This window comes from Pseudophryne corroboree, chromosome 3 (assembly GCF_028390025.1).
Source record: "Pseudophryne corroboree isolate aPseCor3 chromosome 3, aPseCor3.hap2, whole genome shotgun sequence".
Taxonomy (NCBI): Eukaryota; Metazoa; Chordata; class Amphibia; order Anura; family Myobatrachidae; genus Pseudophryne; species Pseudophryne corroboree.
Genome location: NC_086446.1, coordinates 552,872,455 through 552,890,707, shown reverse-complemented (window position 1 = coordinate 552,890,707; position 18,253 = coordinate 552,872,455).

Below are 18,253 nucleotides of genomic sequence, written 5' to 3'. Positions count from 1 at the left end.
CCCTGTAGCTGCCCCCTTGTACTGTGCCCCTTGTAGCTGCCCCCTTGTACTGTGCCCCTTGTAGTTGTGGCCCTGTAGCTGCCCCCTTGTACTGTGCCCCTTGTAGCTGCCCCCTTGTACTGTGCCCCTTGTAGTTGTGGCCCTGTAGCTGCCCCCTTGTACTGTGCCCCTTGTAGCTGCGCCCCTTGTAGCTGTAAAAAAAAAAAAAAAACACACACACAGACACATACTTACCGCTCCTGCAGCGCTGCCTCCGTCTGCCGCTCCTCTCTGCTGTACTACGGGAGGGACGTCTGTACAGGACACTGTACAGCGGCGCAGGCCGCGGCCACGGACTTCAGATCTTGATTCCCCCCCCCCTTCCCCGGACACTGTACAGCGGCGCAGGACTTCAGATCTTGATTTCCCCCTCACATGTGGTGTCCGTACTCGAAAAAAAAAAAAAAAAACCTCTGCTGCAGCGCTGCTCCTGGGCCGCATTACTAGCCGACTTGGGCCGCATGCGGCCCGCGGGCCGCGGGTTGGACAAGCCTGCCTTAGACCATTCAAGACTTTGACCGAAGGGTCTGCTCTTAATTTCCTATAAGTGATACCATCCTTCAATTGACGCATAGCCTCTTTTACATACATAGACCTACTCATAATAACAACCCCTCCCCCATTGTCAGCGGGTTTTATTATAATGGACTCATTTTTCTTGAGTCTCTCTAAGGCATCTCGCTCATTTTTAGAAAGATTATGTCTATGAGCTGGGATGTTCCCCTGTAGAGCATTGATCTCTTCATTAACTATTTTGTGGAATGCATCCACAAAACAGCCTTTGACATGACTGGGGTTAAAATGGGATTGTTTTTTAAACTTACTGTCTTACTAATTTTATTGCATATCATCCTGAGTCAATTTGCGGAACAGAAGCTTTCCCTTGGATCCACATTACAGCAGTAGGACCCATTTGGAAATTGGACTTCTCCCACATTCATATATGGACATTAAGTATTATATTTGTATGGAACAACACTGAGTGCTTGTTTTCGACTATTCACTTTTGCAATTTGTTCTTTCACGAGGGTGAAGTGGCCCTCACATTCTCGGATAGCTGCATAAGTGTTTTGCGCCTTGGGTCTCTGTTTATTTCTTTTTTGACATACTATTACACTCATATCAGTAACCTAGGCTGCAAAATGTTTCATCATAGGACCAAACGTAATGGCTTGGTAGATACTGTATTTGAAGGAAGTTCTGTTTTGGATTTGGAAGACAAGACTCTAGAAAATATTATGAGTAAATTGGAAAAAATACTTCTAAAAGAAAATCGTATTTGGTGGGAAATTGTCACACTTGAAAAATATCTCATGTTAAAACTAATTCCAAAGGGCTTACAGATTCAAAAACAATCTTCCTTTATAGACATGGGTGATTATTTTTCCACCAAATGGGATAATATCCTAAAAACATGCTCTTTTTCATTAATGGAATTGATCATCCAAGAACGTAGAAAGGAGGCAGATTCCTTGGATGCCCAAATAAAATCTTTAGAACCCCTCCTTATCCCGTTTAAAGATTTGGATGAGTATAAGAGTATGGAGGATACCATCACAAATAGAATCAGGAAAAATGAGAGGGATATTATACAGCGCAAAATGAAAAAACTAGCACGTGACAAGACAATTTCAGAATCCCTTTCAGTTCCAACAGGTGATGGGCAGAGTATTGGGCAAGTTAGGCCTGGCTCCAGATTACCTTTAGCATCTGCCACATTGGGGTATACACAGAAATGGAAGAAAAAGAAGGTCAAAATTGACCAAAATTATGCATCTAATCAGGATAGTCATAAAAAGGGAGCCCGTTATAAGAACAGGGACCAATATGATACTCAGGTAGCTGATACTCCCCTAAGGCCTACATATCCCAACCGAAGATAGTTTATGCCTGCCTAAAGGGAACAACGATCAAACCGTCCTAAATACCAATCAACAAATTCTGATTGGAAAATGGTTGGCCGTAATCAGAATTGGCACAAATGAAGAGATAATGACTCTACTCCAGTCGCTACAAATAATAGATTTGATGCCATAGCAGAACAAACGCAATCACAGGATTTTTTAGATGTGAGAAGGGACAATTGGAGGAATCGATGGTAGTCTCAGATTCCCCATTACCGGTAAAATATCGAATTAAAACCAGACGAGGGAAAAGGGGTGGAGTGAGAAAGAGAATAAGAAAATCCACAACTAAAATTTGTTCCAATAAGAATCTTCAAACACCCGTTGAAGAAGCTTTTACCAAGATTTTCAACTTGAGTGATCATGTACTAGATGAAGATGAAATCTCAGTTTTGAAAAAAGGCCTAAAATTTTGTCCATCAAATGAGATTAACTTTTTCAATTTGTATATTGACATCCAAAAGTTTGTACGTAAACTATCTCTAAAAAATTTTTTTGCAGTAAATAATGTACAAACAGAACAGGCTCATAAAGACAGTAAGTTTAAAAAACAATCCCATTTTAACCCCAGTCATGTCAAAGGCTGTTTTGTGGATGCGTTCCACAAAATAGTTAATGAAGAGATCAATGCTCTACAGGGGAACATCCCAGCTCATAGATATAATCTTTCTAAAAATGAGCGAGATGCCTTAGAGAGACTCAAGAAAAATGAGTCCATTATAATAAAACCCGCTGACAAGGGGGGAGGGGTTGTTATTATGAGTAGGTCCATGTATGTAAAAGAGGCTATGCGTCAATTGAAGGATGGTATCACTTATAGGAAATTAAGAGTAGACCCTTCGGTCAAAGTCTTGAATGGTCTAAGGGATTTAGTCAAAGAGTACTTTGACAATGGGACACTTGAAAAATCCACCTCAGAGTTCTTGATTAATGAGGAGTATACTGTACTGGTTTTGTATCTATTGCCGAAGGTCCACAAGGATGAACAGCATCCCCCAGGCCGCCCCATAGTGGCTGGTACAAATTCCATCACTGCAAATATGTCACATTATATTGACTTCCAGTTGCAGCCTTTTGTAATGGAGGGCCGTTCACATCTAAAAGACACGAGATGTTTTGAATAAACTTAAAGAAGTAAAATGGGAGAGTGACATGTGGCTAGTAACAGGTGATGTTACATCCCTGTATACGATCATTAAACATGTAGACGGGATAGAGGCAGTCAAACAGACCTTAACAACTGCAGATATACAAGATAATCTCCGGGATTTTATTCTGAGGGGAATTGCTTTCAATTTACAGAATAATTATTTTAATTTTGACGGAGAGTACTATATTCAGGAGGTCGGTACCGCCATGGGGACCAGGTTCTCCCCCCGCTATGCCAATCTTTTCATGTCCAGGTGGGAGGATGCCTCAGTGTGGGGTTGTCATGGCTGGGGGGTGAGCCTGGTCCAATGGTGGCGGTACATAGACGACGTCCTCTTTATATGGAAGGGGGACCTTAATACTCTTGATGCTTTTTGTCTTTATTTAAATAATAATGATTTGGGCATTAAATTGACCTTTAATTGGAGTAATATTGGGGTCAATTTTTTGGATCTGAATATATACATTGTGGATAATAAAGTTGAATCTACGGTTTATATCAAACCGACTGATTCAAATACTTACATTAATACACGGAGCAATCATTTACCACAGTGGCTTAAAAACGTACCAGAAGGTCAGTTCACCCGTCTGAGACGTAATTGTTCAGAGAATCATAATTATATTGCAGAGGCACAAGTTATGAAAAAGAAGTTCATGCAAAAAGGCTACAAGCCCCTTTCCTTACAGAAATCCATAGAGAAAATCTCTGAGATTGACAGGGAAACCCTGCTCAGTACAAAAGTTAAAGAATCTGAGCTAGGGACACAGCAAAATATAGCCTTCATCACTCAGTTTAATGGGTATCATAAACAGGTTGAGAGGGTGTTCCGGAAGAACTGGCATCTCCTCAAAAGGGATCCGGTTTTAGCTTCTATATTACCGGAGAAACCAAAGTTTATTTATACAAGGGCACCCAACCTGAAGGACAAGTTAACAGCAAGTGCCTATATAGATAAACCAATAGGGGGCACTGTGAGAAATCGAGGTTTCCATAGGTGCGGGGATTGTAGTATGTGTAAGAGTTGCCCCTCTAAGATTAGAAAATTAGAATCCTTTAATTGGAACAGAAAATAATTCAAAAATCAACAGTTCATTACTTGTAATAGCAAATATGCTATTTACGTGATACAGTGCTCTTGCAAAAAATTATATATAAGTAAAACTAGCAGGGAGTTGAAATTTCGTTGGGCAGAACACGTACGAAATATACATAAGGGACTTGTTACTCATCCATTTTCCCTACATTTTAAGGAAGTACATAACTGTTACACTGATCATATTATATCTTTTTGGTGTATAGAGCTTACTAAAGATTTATGGCGTAGTAATAATAGAGATATAAGATTAGCAAAAATTGAAATGAAGTGGATTTTTAATCTACAAACTCTAGTCCCACATGGTTTGAATCATGAGTTTGAATTAAGGTTGTTTTTATAAGGTGTTTTTATTCTGTATTGTATTTTATTTTATTTTAGCACATAATTGCAGCCTCAAGTAGGTTTTGTGCACTAGGGCTTCTACTTGATATAGTGTTTTAGCTAGTATGCTCCAGGAAATAATTTGTTATTTTGGCATCATGCTCGTTTATTTCGGGCATGTCGCCATGGTAACGCGAGTAATAGTGAGGTCATCAGAGATCTAACTGAGATACGGGGACTAAGGGCGGAAGTCCGTGAAGCGCTAGGTATTGAGGGTGGAAGCCCGTCAGCGCGGGTTCTAACCCTAATACGCTGGATATAGGTGGAGGTCCATTGATACGTCAGGAGGCGTTACTATGGAGACACTTAGGACGGGCGGAAGTGTTCTTCCGTCCGTGAACATACACGCCAGTACAGCTTAATTGAACCGCACGGGATTCTGGGTGCGCGTGGAGACGCGTTACCTAGGTAACCCGTCTGTTCCTAATTTAAACTGATTGTGCTCTTAGTGATAATGATTTCCTGTGGTTTTATTTAAATAGGCTCAGATACTGAGCACTCTTGTTCCTTGAAAAAGCCCCATTAATGGGGAGAAACGCATTGGAATAGATCTGACAGGTGGATTTCTACACATCTCTCCTCTTGAGGCTGGAATTGTGTTCTTTTCATCTAGCTGGCGAGTGCCGTTTTCGGCCAACGGCCTACCAGTTGTCACACTTTCCACCCCTGAGTTGTTGTATGTGGGGTCCCCTGTATGTATTTTAAATAAAGCAATTTTATTTTATTACCACCTGTTCGTTCATCTGCGGAGCATTGTGAAAAGAAACCATTATATGAGGATAAGTGCCCATTCCTGAGTGAGTAATGGTACGCATTTATCGTCACGGCTCATTTGTGTGATAGAGGCAAAGATACCTTTATATGCGGAGATATGCTATATATACTGTGAGTGGGGTACGCCAGCTATGTCTCAATGGATTTATTGCTACCAGAGATAACATCACCTATTATCATATAAGGACATATTGCACTATGATGTTTTATTTCTGTTTCCATTGCATATCATCCTGAGTCAATTTGCAGAACAGAAGTTTTCCCTTGGATCCACATTACAGCAGTAGGACCCAACTGGAAATTGGACTTCTCCCACAATCATATATGGACATTAAGTATTATATTTGTATGGAACAACACTGAGCGCTTGTTTTCGAGTATTCACTTTTGCAATTTGTTCTTTCACGAGGGTGAAGTGGCCCTCACATTCTCGGATAGCTGCATAAGTGTTTTGCGCCTTGGGTCTCTGTTTATTTCTTTTTTGACAACAATTTCTAGAAGATTTTTCTGCCTGGCTCCCACACTTCTTATCCTCTGACATCTCCACCATCATTATGGGCGATTTCAATATAGCTCTTGACAGTCCACAATCTGTTCATTCATCCAAACTCCTCTCTCTAACCTCCTCTCTTGGCCTAACCCAATGGTCCGACTCCTCTACTCACCAGGAGGGCCACTGCCTTGATCTTGTGTTTACCAGGCTCTGCTCAGTTTCTGAATTCACTAACACTCCTTTCCCTCTCTCTGATCACAACCTGATCACCTTCACAATCTCTTCTATTACTTTAAATTCTAGGACACTAAAACCAAGCAAGCCTCCTCTAACCCGCAGAAATACTAACAACATACATTTTCAACAACTTTCCACTTCTCTGCAACAACTGCTCTCACCAATCTCTACATTTACTACACCTGACACTGCTGTATCACACCTGCACCAGACCCTAGAGAGTGCCCTTGATGAAGTGGCTCCAGCTACCCATCACACTCCACGTAGGCTTAGATGCCAACCATGGCACTATAAATCAACAAGACACCTACAAAAACTGTCACGTAAAGTAGAACGTCAGTGGCGGAAATCTCAGAATCCAAGTGACTTTCTCACATATAAGACTACCTACCACTCCTATCGTCAGGCCCTGGACACTGCCAAACAAACATATTTCCAATCTCTCATCTCTTATTATGCCAACAACCCCAAGCGTTTTTTTAATACATTTAAATCACTTCTTTACCCTCCCTCACCTCCCCCACTAGCTACTATCCGTGCACAAGAACTTGCTTCCTACTTCAAGGATAAGATTGATAAAATCCGAGATGAAATAGTATGCTCTAACTCAGCCAGTGACCTGCTCAATTCCCTACATGAACCCTCTGGCACTTTCTCTTCATTTGATTCCACAAGTGAAGATGAAGTATCAACACTCTTTTCATCCTCCTACTACACTACCTCTCCTCTTGATCCTATACCCTCACAGGTCAGTAAAACTTTGTCTCCTGTGCTTATCCCAACCTTAACTAAAATCTGTAATCTCTCTCTCTCTACTGGTATCTTTCCCTCTCTGTTTAAACATGCAGTCATTACTCCCATTCTAAAAAAACACAACTCTGACCAAACACACTCTCTAACTACCATCCCATTTCTCAGCTACCCAGTCCCTCCAAGCTACTTGAGAGGCTTGCCTACACTCACCTTACACACTTTCTTAACTTGCACAACTTATTGGACCCACTTCAGTCAGGCTTTCGTGCCCAACACTCCACAGAGACGGCACTGACCAAAGTAGTGAATGATCTAGTCACTGCTAGATCAAAAGGCCATTACACACTACTTATTCTTCTAGATCTCTCTGCTGCTTTTGACACTGTTGACCACTCTCTTCTCATACAAACACTACAATCCCTAGGTCTTCAGGACACAGCCCTTTCTTGGTTCTCATCCTACCTATCTAATCGCTCTTTCAGTGTTCACTTCTCTGATTCTACCTCCTCTTCTCTACCTCTATCAGTTGGAGTACCGCAAGGCTCAGTCTTAGGTCCTCTGCTTTTCTCAATCTATACCTCCTCTCTTGGTAAACTAATCAGCTCCTTTGGATTTCAGTATCATTTGTATGCTGATGATACTCAAATCTACCTATCCTCCCCAGATTTGTCACCACCAGTATTGGCTCGTGTCACTGGATGCCTGTCTGCCATTTCATCTTGGATGTCATCTCGCCACCTCAAACTCAACATTTCCAAAACCGAATTATTTTCCCACCAGCTAAGAGTAGTTACCAGGTTGGTAACCAGTAACCAGTAGTTACCAGATATCTCTATAACTGTTGACAATGCAACTATCCACCCCACCCCACAAGCTCGTTGCCTAGGTGTCACCCTTGACTCTGAACTGTCCTTTGTTCCACACATTCAATCTGTCTCTAAATCATGTTACATGCACCTTAAAAACATATCCAAAATACGCCCTTATCTTACACAAGACACTGCAAAAACTCTAATCCATGCACTCATCATCTCCCGCATTGATTATTGTAATAGTCTCCTTACTGGTCTTCCCAAACATAGGCTATCACCACTTCAATCCATTTTTAATGCAGCTGCGAGGCTAATCTTCCTCGCCAGATGTTCTTCATCTGCTGATCTGCTCTGTCAGTCCCTCCATTGGTTACCGGTATTCTACCTTGTCAAATATAAAATACTTTTACTTACATACAAGGCTATTAACCAAACCATCATACATCTCCTCACTCATCTCAAAATATCTCCCTACCAGACCTCTCCGCTCTGCACAAGATCTGCGTCTCTCATCCACATGTATTACCTGTTCCCACTCAAAATTACAGAACTTTACCCGGGCTTCACCCACTCTGTGGAATGCACTCCCACGCACAATAAGACTCTCCTCTAGTCTCCAAACCTTTAAACGTTCTCTGAAAACTCATCTCTTCAGACAAGCCTACCAAATTTCAGACCCACACACATAACCTTCACAGCTTCCCTATCAAGTTACATCCCCTCTGTACAGTCCACATAAACTCACATTTTGTCTTCCAACATTGCTGGGTGATCATATCATATACAACCCATTAAGAACCTAGCAACCTGGGGAACCATTATGTAACAGGTAGCATCTATTCTTGTGTATCAATGCCTATTTCCCTATGGATTGTAAACTTGCGAGCAGGACCTTCCTACCTCTGTCTGTCTGTCTGTCTGTCTTTGCCCAGTTTTGTTCTATAATTGTTGTTCTAATTGTAAAGCGCAACGGAATATGCTGCGCTATATAAGAAACTGCTAATAAATAAATTATAGGTAATCTAGTCATTTAACAAAAGAGAAGATCCCTACTATGAAATTAACAAATTTCAAACAATACATGTGGATTTTGAGATACATGTACAATGGCCCTCATTCCGAGTTGTTCGCTCACTAGCTGCTTTTAGCAGCATTGCACACGCTAAGCCGCCTCCCTCTGGGAGTGTATCTTAGCTTAGCAGAATTGCGAACGAAAGGTTAGCAGAATTGTGAATAGAAATTTCTTAGCAGTTTCTGAGGAGCTCGAGACTTACTCCTACACTGCAATCAGTTCAGTCAGTTTCGTTCCTGGTTTGATGTCACAAACACACCCAGCGTTCAGCCAGACACTCCCCCATTTCTTCAGACACTCCCGCATTTTTCCCAGAAATGCCAGTGTTTTTCCGCACACTCCCATATAACGGCAAGTATCCGCCCAGAAACACCCACTTCCTGTCAATCACACTCCGATCACCAGAACGATGAAAAATCTTCGTTAGGCCGTGAGTAAAATACCAAACTTTTGTGCTAATTTACTTGGCACAGGCGCACTGCGAACATTGCGCATGCACAGTTTGCGACTAATCGCTCCGTAGCAAAAAAAAATAACGAGCGAACAACTCGGAATGACCCCCTATATCTTAATATGTATGCAATACAAAATAAATATATAGTTGTATGCAAGTTGGCTGTAATTGGTCTAACAGAAATCTCAAAACTGAAGGAGAATAAATCAATAGGTACAGAAGAAATACAATGCAGGATACTAGAGATGAGCGGGTTCAGTTCTAAGAGAACCAAACCCTAACGAACTTTACCACCCGGGCACGGATCCAAGTCAGGCTCGGGTTTTCCCGCCTGACTCGTATCCAGAATGAGCCAAAACGTCATCATCCCACTGTCGGATTCTCGCGGGGTTTAGATTCCATATAAGGAGCCGCGCGTCGCCGCCATTTTCACTCCGACATTGGAGAGTGTAGAGAGAGGATGTGTCTCCGTCCTCAGTGTCCGTGTCTTGTGCTGCATCTGTCCAGTCACAGTGGTTGTGTCCTCTGCTCCCATATGTTCAGTGCTGCTGTATAAATACAGTCCAGTGGTGCTGTGTTGTGCTGCATCAGTCCAGTGGTGGTGTCTTGTGCTGCATCAGTCCAGTCACCATGGTTGTGTCCTCTGCTGCCATATGTCCAGTGCTGCTGTATAAGTCCAGTCAAGTGGTGCTGTGTTGTGCTGCATCAGTCCACTGGTGGTGTGTTGTGCTGCATCAGTCCAGTCACAGTGGTGGTGTCCTGTGCTGCCATATGTCCAGTGCTGCTGTATACTGTAAGTCCAGTCCATTGCAGTGGTGCTGTGTTGTCCTGCATCAGTCCAGTAGTGGTGTCCCTGTGCTGCCGTATATGTCCAGTGTTACTGCCGTATATGTCCAGTGATCCTGCCGTATATATGTCCATTGATACTGCCGTATATGTCCAGCGGTACTGCCATATAAATCCAGTGATCCAGCCATTTAATTCCAGTGATCCTGCCGTATAATTCCAGTGATCCTGCCATATAATTCCAGTGATCCTGCCGTGTAAGTCCAGTGATACTGCCGTATATGTCTAGTGGTACTGCCGTATATATCCAGCGGTACTGCTGTTTAAATCCAGTGATCCTGCTGTATAATTCCATTGATCCTGCCATATAATTCCAATGGTACTGGCATATAAGTCTAGTGACCCTGCCGTATAATTACAGTGGTACTGGCGTATAAATCCAGTGATCCTGCCATATAATTCCAGTGATCCTGTCGTATAATTGCAGTGATCCTGTCGTATAAATCCAGTGATCCTGTTGTATAATTCCAGTGATCCTGCTGTATAATTCCAGTGGTACTGGCATATAAGTCCAGTGATCCTGCCATATAATTACAGTGATCCTGCCGTATAATTACAATGATCCTGCTGTGTAATTACAATGATCCTGCTGTATAAGTCCAGTGATCCTGTCATATAATTCCAGTGGTACTCGTGTATAATTCCAGTGGTAGTGGCATATAAATCAAGTGATCCTGCTGTATATTTCCAGTGATACTGCTGTATAATTACAGTGATACTGCTGTAAATGTCCAGTGGTACTGCCATATAATTCCAGTGATACTGCCATATATATATATATATACACTGCTCAAAAAAATAAAGGGAACACTAAAATAACACATCCTAGATCTGAATGCATGAAATATTCTTATTAAATACTTTGTTCTTTACATAGTTGAATGTGCTGACAACAAAATCACACAAAATTCATCAAAGGAAATCAAATTTATTAACCCATGGAGGTCTGGATTTTGAGTCACACACAAAATTAAAGTGGAAAAACACACTACAGGCTGATCCAACTTTGATGTAATGTCCTTAAAACAAGTCAAAATGAGGTTCAGTAGTGTGTGTGGCCTCCATGTGCCTGTATGACCTCCCTACAATGTCTAGGCATGCTCCTGATGAGGTGGCAGATGGTCTCCTGAGGGATCTCCTCTCAGACCTAGACTAAAGCATCTGCCAACCTCTGGACAGTCTGTGGTGCAACGTGGCATTGGTGGATGGAGCGAGACATGATGTCCCAGATGTGTTCAATTGGATTCAGGTCTGAGGAACGGGCAGGCCAGTCCATAGCATCAATGCCTTCATCTTGCAGGAACTGCTGACATACTCCAGCCACATGAGGTCTAGCATTGTCTTGCATTAGGAGGAACCCAGGGCCAACCGCACCAGCATATGGTCTCACAAGGTGTTAGGCGCCGGGGTCCGCTCGTCGGTGCGGCCCGGCGCCTAGCAACCAGGGACGCCGTGCGCGTACAGCCGCCGGCTCCCTGGCAACGCTAGACGCCGGGCGCACGGAGCCACACGGACCCTAGCAACGGGGACGCCACTGGCGGACCGCGTTCCCCGTTGCTGGGTCCATTTAAATTAGTAAGGGCACCTGTTTCTTGGCCGTGCAGCAAGGCAGCTGCACGGCATTCATGCAATCAGCACTGGCAGCAGTTGATTGGAGGGCTTCGGTTTATATGCTCTTGCAGTGCCTCACACAGACGCCGGTAATAGCTTCCTGCATGCTGTATCTGTTTGCTGAGAGTGTTTCCAGTCCTGCTGTATCCGGTCGTTCCTGTCCTCAGTTGTCCTGCACTCGGAAGTCGTCATTTGTTCCTAGAGTCCTGACTGAGCACCGTTAAACATCCAGTGGTGTTCGTGAGTCGCGGCGTAGCCGTGTGTTGCGGCTTGGCCGCTTTATTACTTATTATTTATTATTTGTGTTTCGGAGCTTTTGCGGAGGATTCCGCTCCCATAGATCCACTCTGGTATCCAGCGGTGCTGGGTAGGAGTAATGGACTAGTGGATTTTGGTTGTCCTTTTATCTGGCGGTTTTTCCGCGCATACTTCAAGTTTGGTTAGTTAGCTTGTTGCCCTTGGCCTGTTGTAGTCAGAGGTCCTCTTGTCATCATCCTGCCTCGGATTTCCCTTTGTCTCTCACTAAGACCGGGGGGCACCGGAGTTGGGCAGACATAATCCGCCTTTCAAACGTGGCTGCCAGGGGCTCAAGAAACCATAGTCTCGCAAGGGATTTCCGATAGCACGGGTGAGACAATAGAGTTAGGGCGCCAGGGGCAACTAGTCTTTCCTGCTCCCGTAACCAGCATTCACTTCCAGTACTCTGGCCATTGTCATAAGATCTCCTCCGGTCAGGAGTACTGGAATCATAACATTATTACCGGCCAAACCAAAACTTAAAATTAAACAGGGTTTGATTTTTTTCCTTATTCAGTTTTGTAAGAGTTATTGGCCTCATGAATCCCACAGGTTTAGGGCCAAATCCTGGTCAGCTCCTAGTCAGCCAGATTCAAGAACTTACTCAGATGGTTCAGGATCTTTCCCTGCGGGTGAAGTCGCAGGAAGATCTTTTACGAACTTCCCCGAGGGTAGTCCCTGAACCAAAAATGCACTTGCCTGACCGTTTTTCTGGTGATAGGAAGGAGTTTTTTAATTTTAAAGAATCCTGTAAACTTTATTTTCGTTTAAGACCGATCTCCTCAGGTACTGAATCTCAGCGGGTTGGAATCATTATTTCTTTGCTCCAGGGGGATCCTCAGACCTGGGCATTTGGTTTAAAAGCAGAGGATCCGGCATTGTTGTCAGTCGACGCTTTTTTGGGGTCTTTAGGGCTTTTGTATGATGACCCTGATAGAGAGGCATCCGCTGAGAGTCAGTTACGCGCTCTCAGACAGGGTAGAAATCCTGCAGAGGTTTATTGTACAGAGTTTCGCTGTTGGTCGAACGACTGTGGCTGGAATGACCCAGCCCTGCGCAGTCAGTTTCGCCTCGGCTTATCTGAGTCTATAAAAGACAGTCTCCTTCAGTATCCCGCTCCTGAGACTCTCGATAAACTCATGGAGCTTTCTATTAAGATTGATCGACGTCTCAGAGAGCGGAGGGCTGAAAAAGGAGCACCAGTCAGGACTACTCCATGTGTATTTTCCATTCCTGAGGACGTAGAGGAGCCCATGCAGATGGGTCTCTCCCGTCTGTCTCCAGAAGAAAGAGCCAGAAGGCAAAACTCTGGTCTTTGTTTGTACTGTGGGGGTAAGGGCCATTTTGCCCGTAATTGTCCGAACAAGTCGGGAAACGCCTCGACCAAGTGAATTGTGAGGGGGTTCACTTTGGTCTGCAGCTTATCTCCTCGAATAACTCCCTTTTAGTCCCAGCTAAAGTTTCCTTTGGCAGCCTCAGTTCTTCGGTGTCGGCTTTTGTCGACAGTGGAGCTGCAGGGAACTTTATGGACTTAACTTGGGCCAAGGCCTTAGGTATTCCTCAGTTAGCCTTGGGTAGGTGTATCACCATGCATGGTTTAGATGGGAGTCCCTTGTCCAATGGGGTTATTTCCCTCTGTACACCTCCTGTACTACTTACGGTAGGAGCTCTTCATTCCGAAAAGATCGAGTTCTTCCTTACCCATTGCCCAGCAGTTCCAGTGGTTCTGGGTCACCCTTGGCTGGCCTTTCATAATCCCACCATTGATTGGCAGTCGGGGGAGATTTCACAATGGGGTACCATCTGTAATAAGGAATGTATTACGTTTCCCGTTAGAATAGCTGCTGCCATTCCCGAACTCATTCCCGTGGAATACCAGGACTTTGTTGATGTGTTTTCCAAGGGCAATGCGGACATTCTGCCTCCCCATCGGCCTTATGATTGTGCTATTGAGCTAATTCCCGGTGCCACATTGCCAAAGGGAAGGTTATATGCTTTATCCGGACCAGAAACTGCGGCCATGAATGAGTATGTTAAGGAGAGTCTAGGGAAAGGATTTATCCCCTTTAAGTGCAGGCTTCTTCTTTGTGGAGAAAAAAGATGGATCACTCAGACCTTGCATTGACTTTAGAGCCCTGAATAAGATCTCAGTTAAAAATACTTATCCTCTGCCGCTGATTTCTGTTCTCTTTGATCAGCTGCGTTCGGCTGTGATTTTTTCTAAAATTGACCTGAGGGGAGCATATAACCTCATCCGAATCAAGTCTGGAGATGAGTGGAAGACGGCTTTCAGTACTCAGTCGGGTCACTACGAGTATCTGGTGATGCCGTTCGGCTTGTCTAACGCTCCTGCAGTTTTCCAGGATCTCATTAACGATGTGCTCCGTGACTTTCTAGGAAGATTCGTGGTCGTTTACTTAGACGACATCCTGATCTATTCTGACTCAATTGAACAACATGTTACCCAGGTGCGTCAGGTTCTTCAAAAATTACGTGAAAATCATCTATATGCCAAGCAGGAGAAGTGTGAGTTTCATGTCACGGAGGTATCCTTTTTAGGGTACATTATTTCCCCTCGGGGATTCTGCATGGAACCTAAGAAGCTCCAAGCCATCCTTAGTTGGGCGCAACCCATCAACTTAAAAGCAATTCAGCGCTTTTTAGGGTTTGCGAATTATTATAGAAGATTTATTCATTCTTTTTCCGACCTGGTTGCTCCCATGGTGGTACTGACTAAGAAGGGAGCGGATCCTACCAACTGGTCACGTGAAGCTGAGTTATCCTTTCAGGCCTTGAAACAAGCTTTTGTCTCAGCTCCAGTCCTCAGACATCCCAACCCAGAATTGCCCTTCATTGTTGAGGTTGATGCCTCGGAGGTTGGAGTGGGGGCTATCCTATCTCAAAAGGATCCGGAGTCTCTGGAACTACATCCTTGTGCCTTCATGTCCAGGAAATTCTCATCCGCTGAATCCAACTACGATGTTGGTAACCGGGAGTTACTGGCTATTAAATGGGCTTTCGAGGAGTGGAGACATTGGCTTGAGGGAGCAACACATACCATTTCAGTATTGACTGACCACAAAAATCTTCAGTACATCGAATCAGCTAAGCGGCTGAATGCCCGGCAGGCTCGTTGTGCTTTATTTTTTACTCGTTTCAAGTTTATTATCACCTTTAGGCCAGGTTCCAAGAATACAAAGGCGGATGCCCTGTCACGCAGTTTTCTTCCAGTTCATAATAACAGTCCTGTTACTCCCATACTTCCGTCTTCAGTCATTTGGGCAGGCCTCACACAAGATTTATTTACCCAGTTAAAGCAGCTTCAACATCAAGCTCCTGGAAATACTCCTGCTGGTCGTCTTTACGTCCCTGAGTTTTTGAGAGCTACTGTTTTGACTGAATTTCATGATAGCAAAGTTGCCGGGCATCCGGGGATCTCTAAGACTTTGGAATTAGTCTCCCGCTCAGTATGGTGGCCTGGTCTTTCTAAAGACATTAAGGAGTTTGTTTTTTCTTGTCAGGTCTGTGCACAGCATAAGGTTCCCCGTTCCTTGCCTATCGGGCAACTTATGCCCTTAAATGTTCCTCTCAGGCCATGGTCTCATATTTCCATGGATTTTGTGGTAGACCTCCCTCTGTCAGCCGGATTCCGAGTCATATGGGTGGTAGTGGACCGTTTTAACAAGATGGCTCATTTCATTGCTCTTCCCCGACTGCCATCTGCCCAGGGATTGGTTGTTTTGTTTCTCCGCCATGTTTTCAGACTTCATGGGTTGCCCACTGATATTGTTTCTGATCGGGGTCCACAATTCATTGCACAATTCTGGAAGTCCTTTTGTGCCTCATTAAAGATGAAATTGTCTTTAACATCCGGTTAACATCCCCAATCCAACGGGCAGACCGAGCGAGTTAATCAATCATTAAAACAGTATTTGCGTTTGTACTCAGCCAAACTCCAGAATGATTGGTCCGAGTTTCTTCCTTTGGCGGAGTTTGCTTACAATAATTCTTGTCATTCCTCCACTAATGTGTCTCCATTCTTTTCAGTTTTTGGTTTTCACCCCAGAGCTAATTCTTTTTTTCAACATTCTTCTGTTTCCTCGCTAACCTTAACCTCTCATCTCAGAGTCATTTGGAAAAAAGTGCACCTTGCCCTCAGAAAAGCGGCATTTCGAGAGAAAATTTTTTCGGACAGGCTCCGACGTCCTTGCACTTTTAAGGTGGGAGACAGGGTATGGTTGTCGACTCGTAACATTAGACTTCGACAAACCTCAGCTAGATTGGGCCCCAAATTTATTGGACCATTTCATATTATTAAAAAAATCAACTCAGTTGCTTTCCGGTTACGTTTACCAAGAGCTCTCCGGATCGGAAATACGTTCCATTGCATCCTGTTGAAACCATACGTTTCTTCCAGTAGATTTCCTCGGAAGATCTCTCAGGGGAAATCACCAGTAGATGTACAGGGACAACAGGAGTTCTTGGTGGAGAAGGTTCTCGATTCCAAATTGTCCCGGGGTCGGCTTTATTTTCTGGTGCACTATAGAGGCTATGGTCCAGAGGAAAGGTCTTGGGTCCTGGATAAGGATCTCCATGCCCCGAGGCTCAAGAGGGCATTTTTTCGGGAATTTCCTCGGAAACCTGGCTTTAGGGGTTCCTTGACCCCTCCTCAAGGGGGGGGTACTGTTAGGCGCCGGGGTCCGCTCGTCGGTGCGGCCCGGCGCCTAGCAACAAGGGACGCCATGCGCGTACAGCCGCCGGCTCCCTGGCAACGCTAGACGCCGGGCGCACGGAGCCGCACGGACCCTAGCAACGGGGACGCCACTGGCGGACCGCGTTCCCCGTTGCTGGGTCCATTTAAATTAGTAAGGGCACCTGTTTCCTGGCCGTGCAGCAAGGCAGCTGCATGGCATTCATGCAATCAGCACTGGCAGCAGTTGATTGGAGGGCTTCGGTTTATATGCTCTTGCAGTGCCTCACACAGACGCCGGTAATAGCTTCCTGCATGCCGTATCTGTTTGCTGAGAGTGTTTCCAGTCCTGCTGTATCCGGTCGTTCCTGTCCTCAGTTGTCCTGCACTCGGAAGTCGTCATCTGTTCCTAGAGTCCTGACTGAGCACCGTTAAACATCCAGTGGTGTTCGTGAGTCGCGGCGTAGCCGTGTGTTGCGGCTTGGCCGCTTTATTACTTATTATTTATTATTTGTGTTTCGGAGCTTTTGCGGAGAATTCCGCTCCCACAGATCCACTCTGGTATCCAGCGGTGCTGGGTAGGAGTAATGGACTAGTGGATTTTGGTTGTCCTTTTATCTGGCGGTTTTTCCGCGCATACTTCAAGTTTGGTTAGTTAGCTTGTTGCCCTTGGCCTGTTGTAGTCAGAGGTCCTCTTGTCATCATCCTGCCTCGGATTTCCCTTTGTCTCTCACTAAGACCGGGGGGCACCGGAGTTGGGCAGACATAATCCGCCTTTCAAACGTGGCTGCCAGGGGCTCAAGAAACCATAGTCTCGCAAGGGATTTCCGATAGCACGGGTGACACAATAGAGTTAGGGCGCCAGGGGCAACTAGTCTTTCCTGCTCCCGTAACCAGCATTCCCTTCCAGTACTCTGGCCATTGTCATAAGATCTCCTCCGGTCAGGAGTACTGGAATCATAACACAAGGGGTCTGAGGATCTCATCTCGGTACCTAATGGCAGTCAGGCTACCTCTGGCGAACACATGGAGGGCTGTGCGGCCCCCCAAAGAAATGCCACCCCACACCATTACTGACCCACTGCCAAACCGGTCATGCTGGAGAATGTTGCAGGCAGCAGAATGTTCTCCTTGGCGTCTCCAGACTCTGTCACGTCTGTCACATGTGCTCAGTGAGAACCTGCTTTCATCTGTGAAGAGCACAGGGCACCAGTGGCGAATTTGCCAATCTTGGTGTTCTCTGGCAAATGCCAATCATCCTGCACTATTACAAAAGTACCTCTGGACTTACATGGCAGTGTCAGACAGGATGGCACTTTAAAAAACCATGCCCCAAACAGCACATGATGCAAAGATGAAAAAGAGGTGCACCAAGGTTGCTGTATGACTAAGTTAAGTGACACAATTGTGCGGCACAAACACATGGCCCATCTAGGAGTGGCACTGCAGTGTCAGACAGGAGAGCAGATATTAAAATAAGGCCCCAAACAGCACATCATGCAAAGATGTAAAAGAGGTGCAATGAGGTAGCTGTATGACTAAGCTAAGCGACACAAACAATTGGCCCATGTAGGAGTGGCATTGCAGTGTCAAACAGGAGGGCAGATATAAGAAAAGGCCCCAAACAGCACATCATGCAAA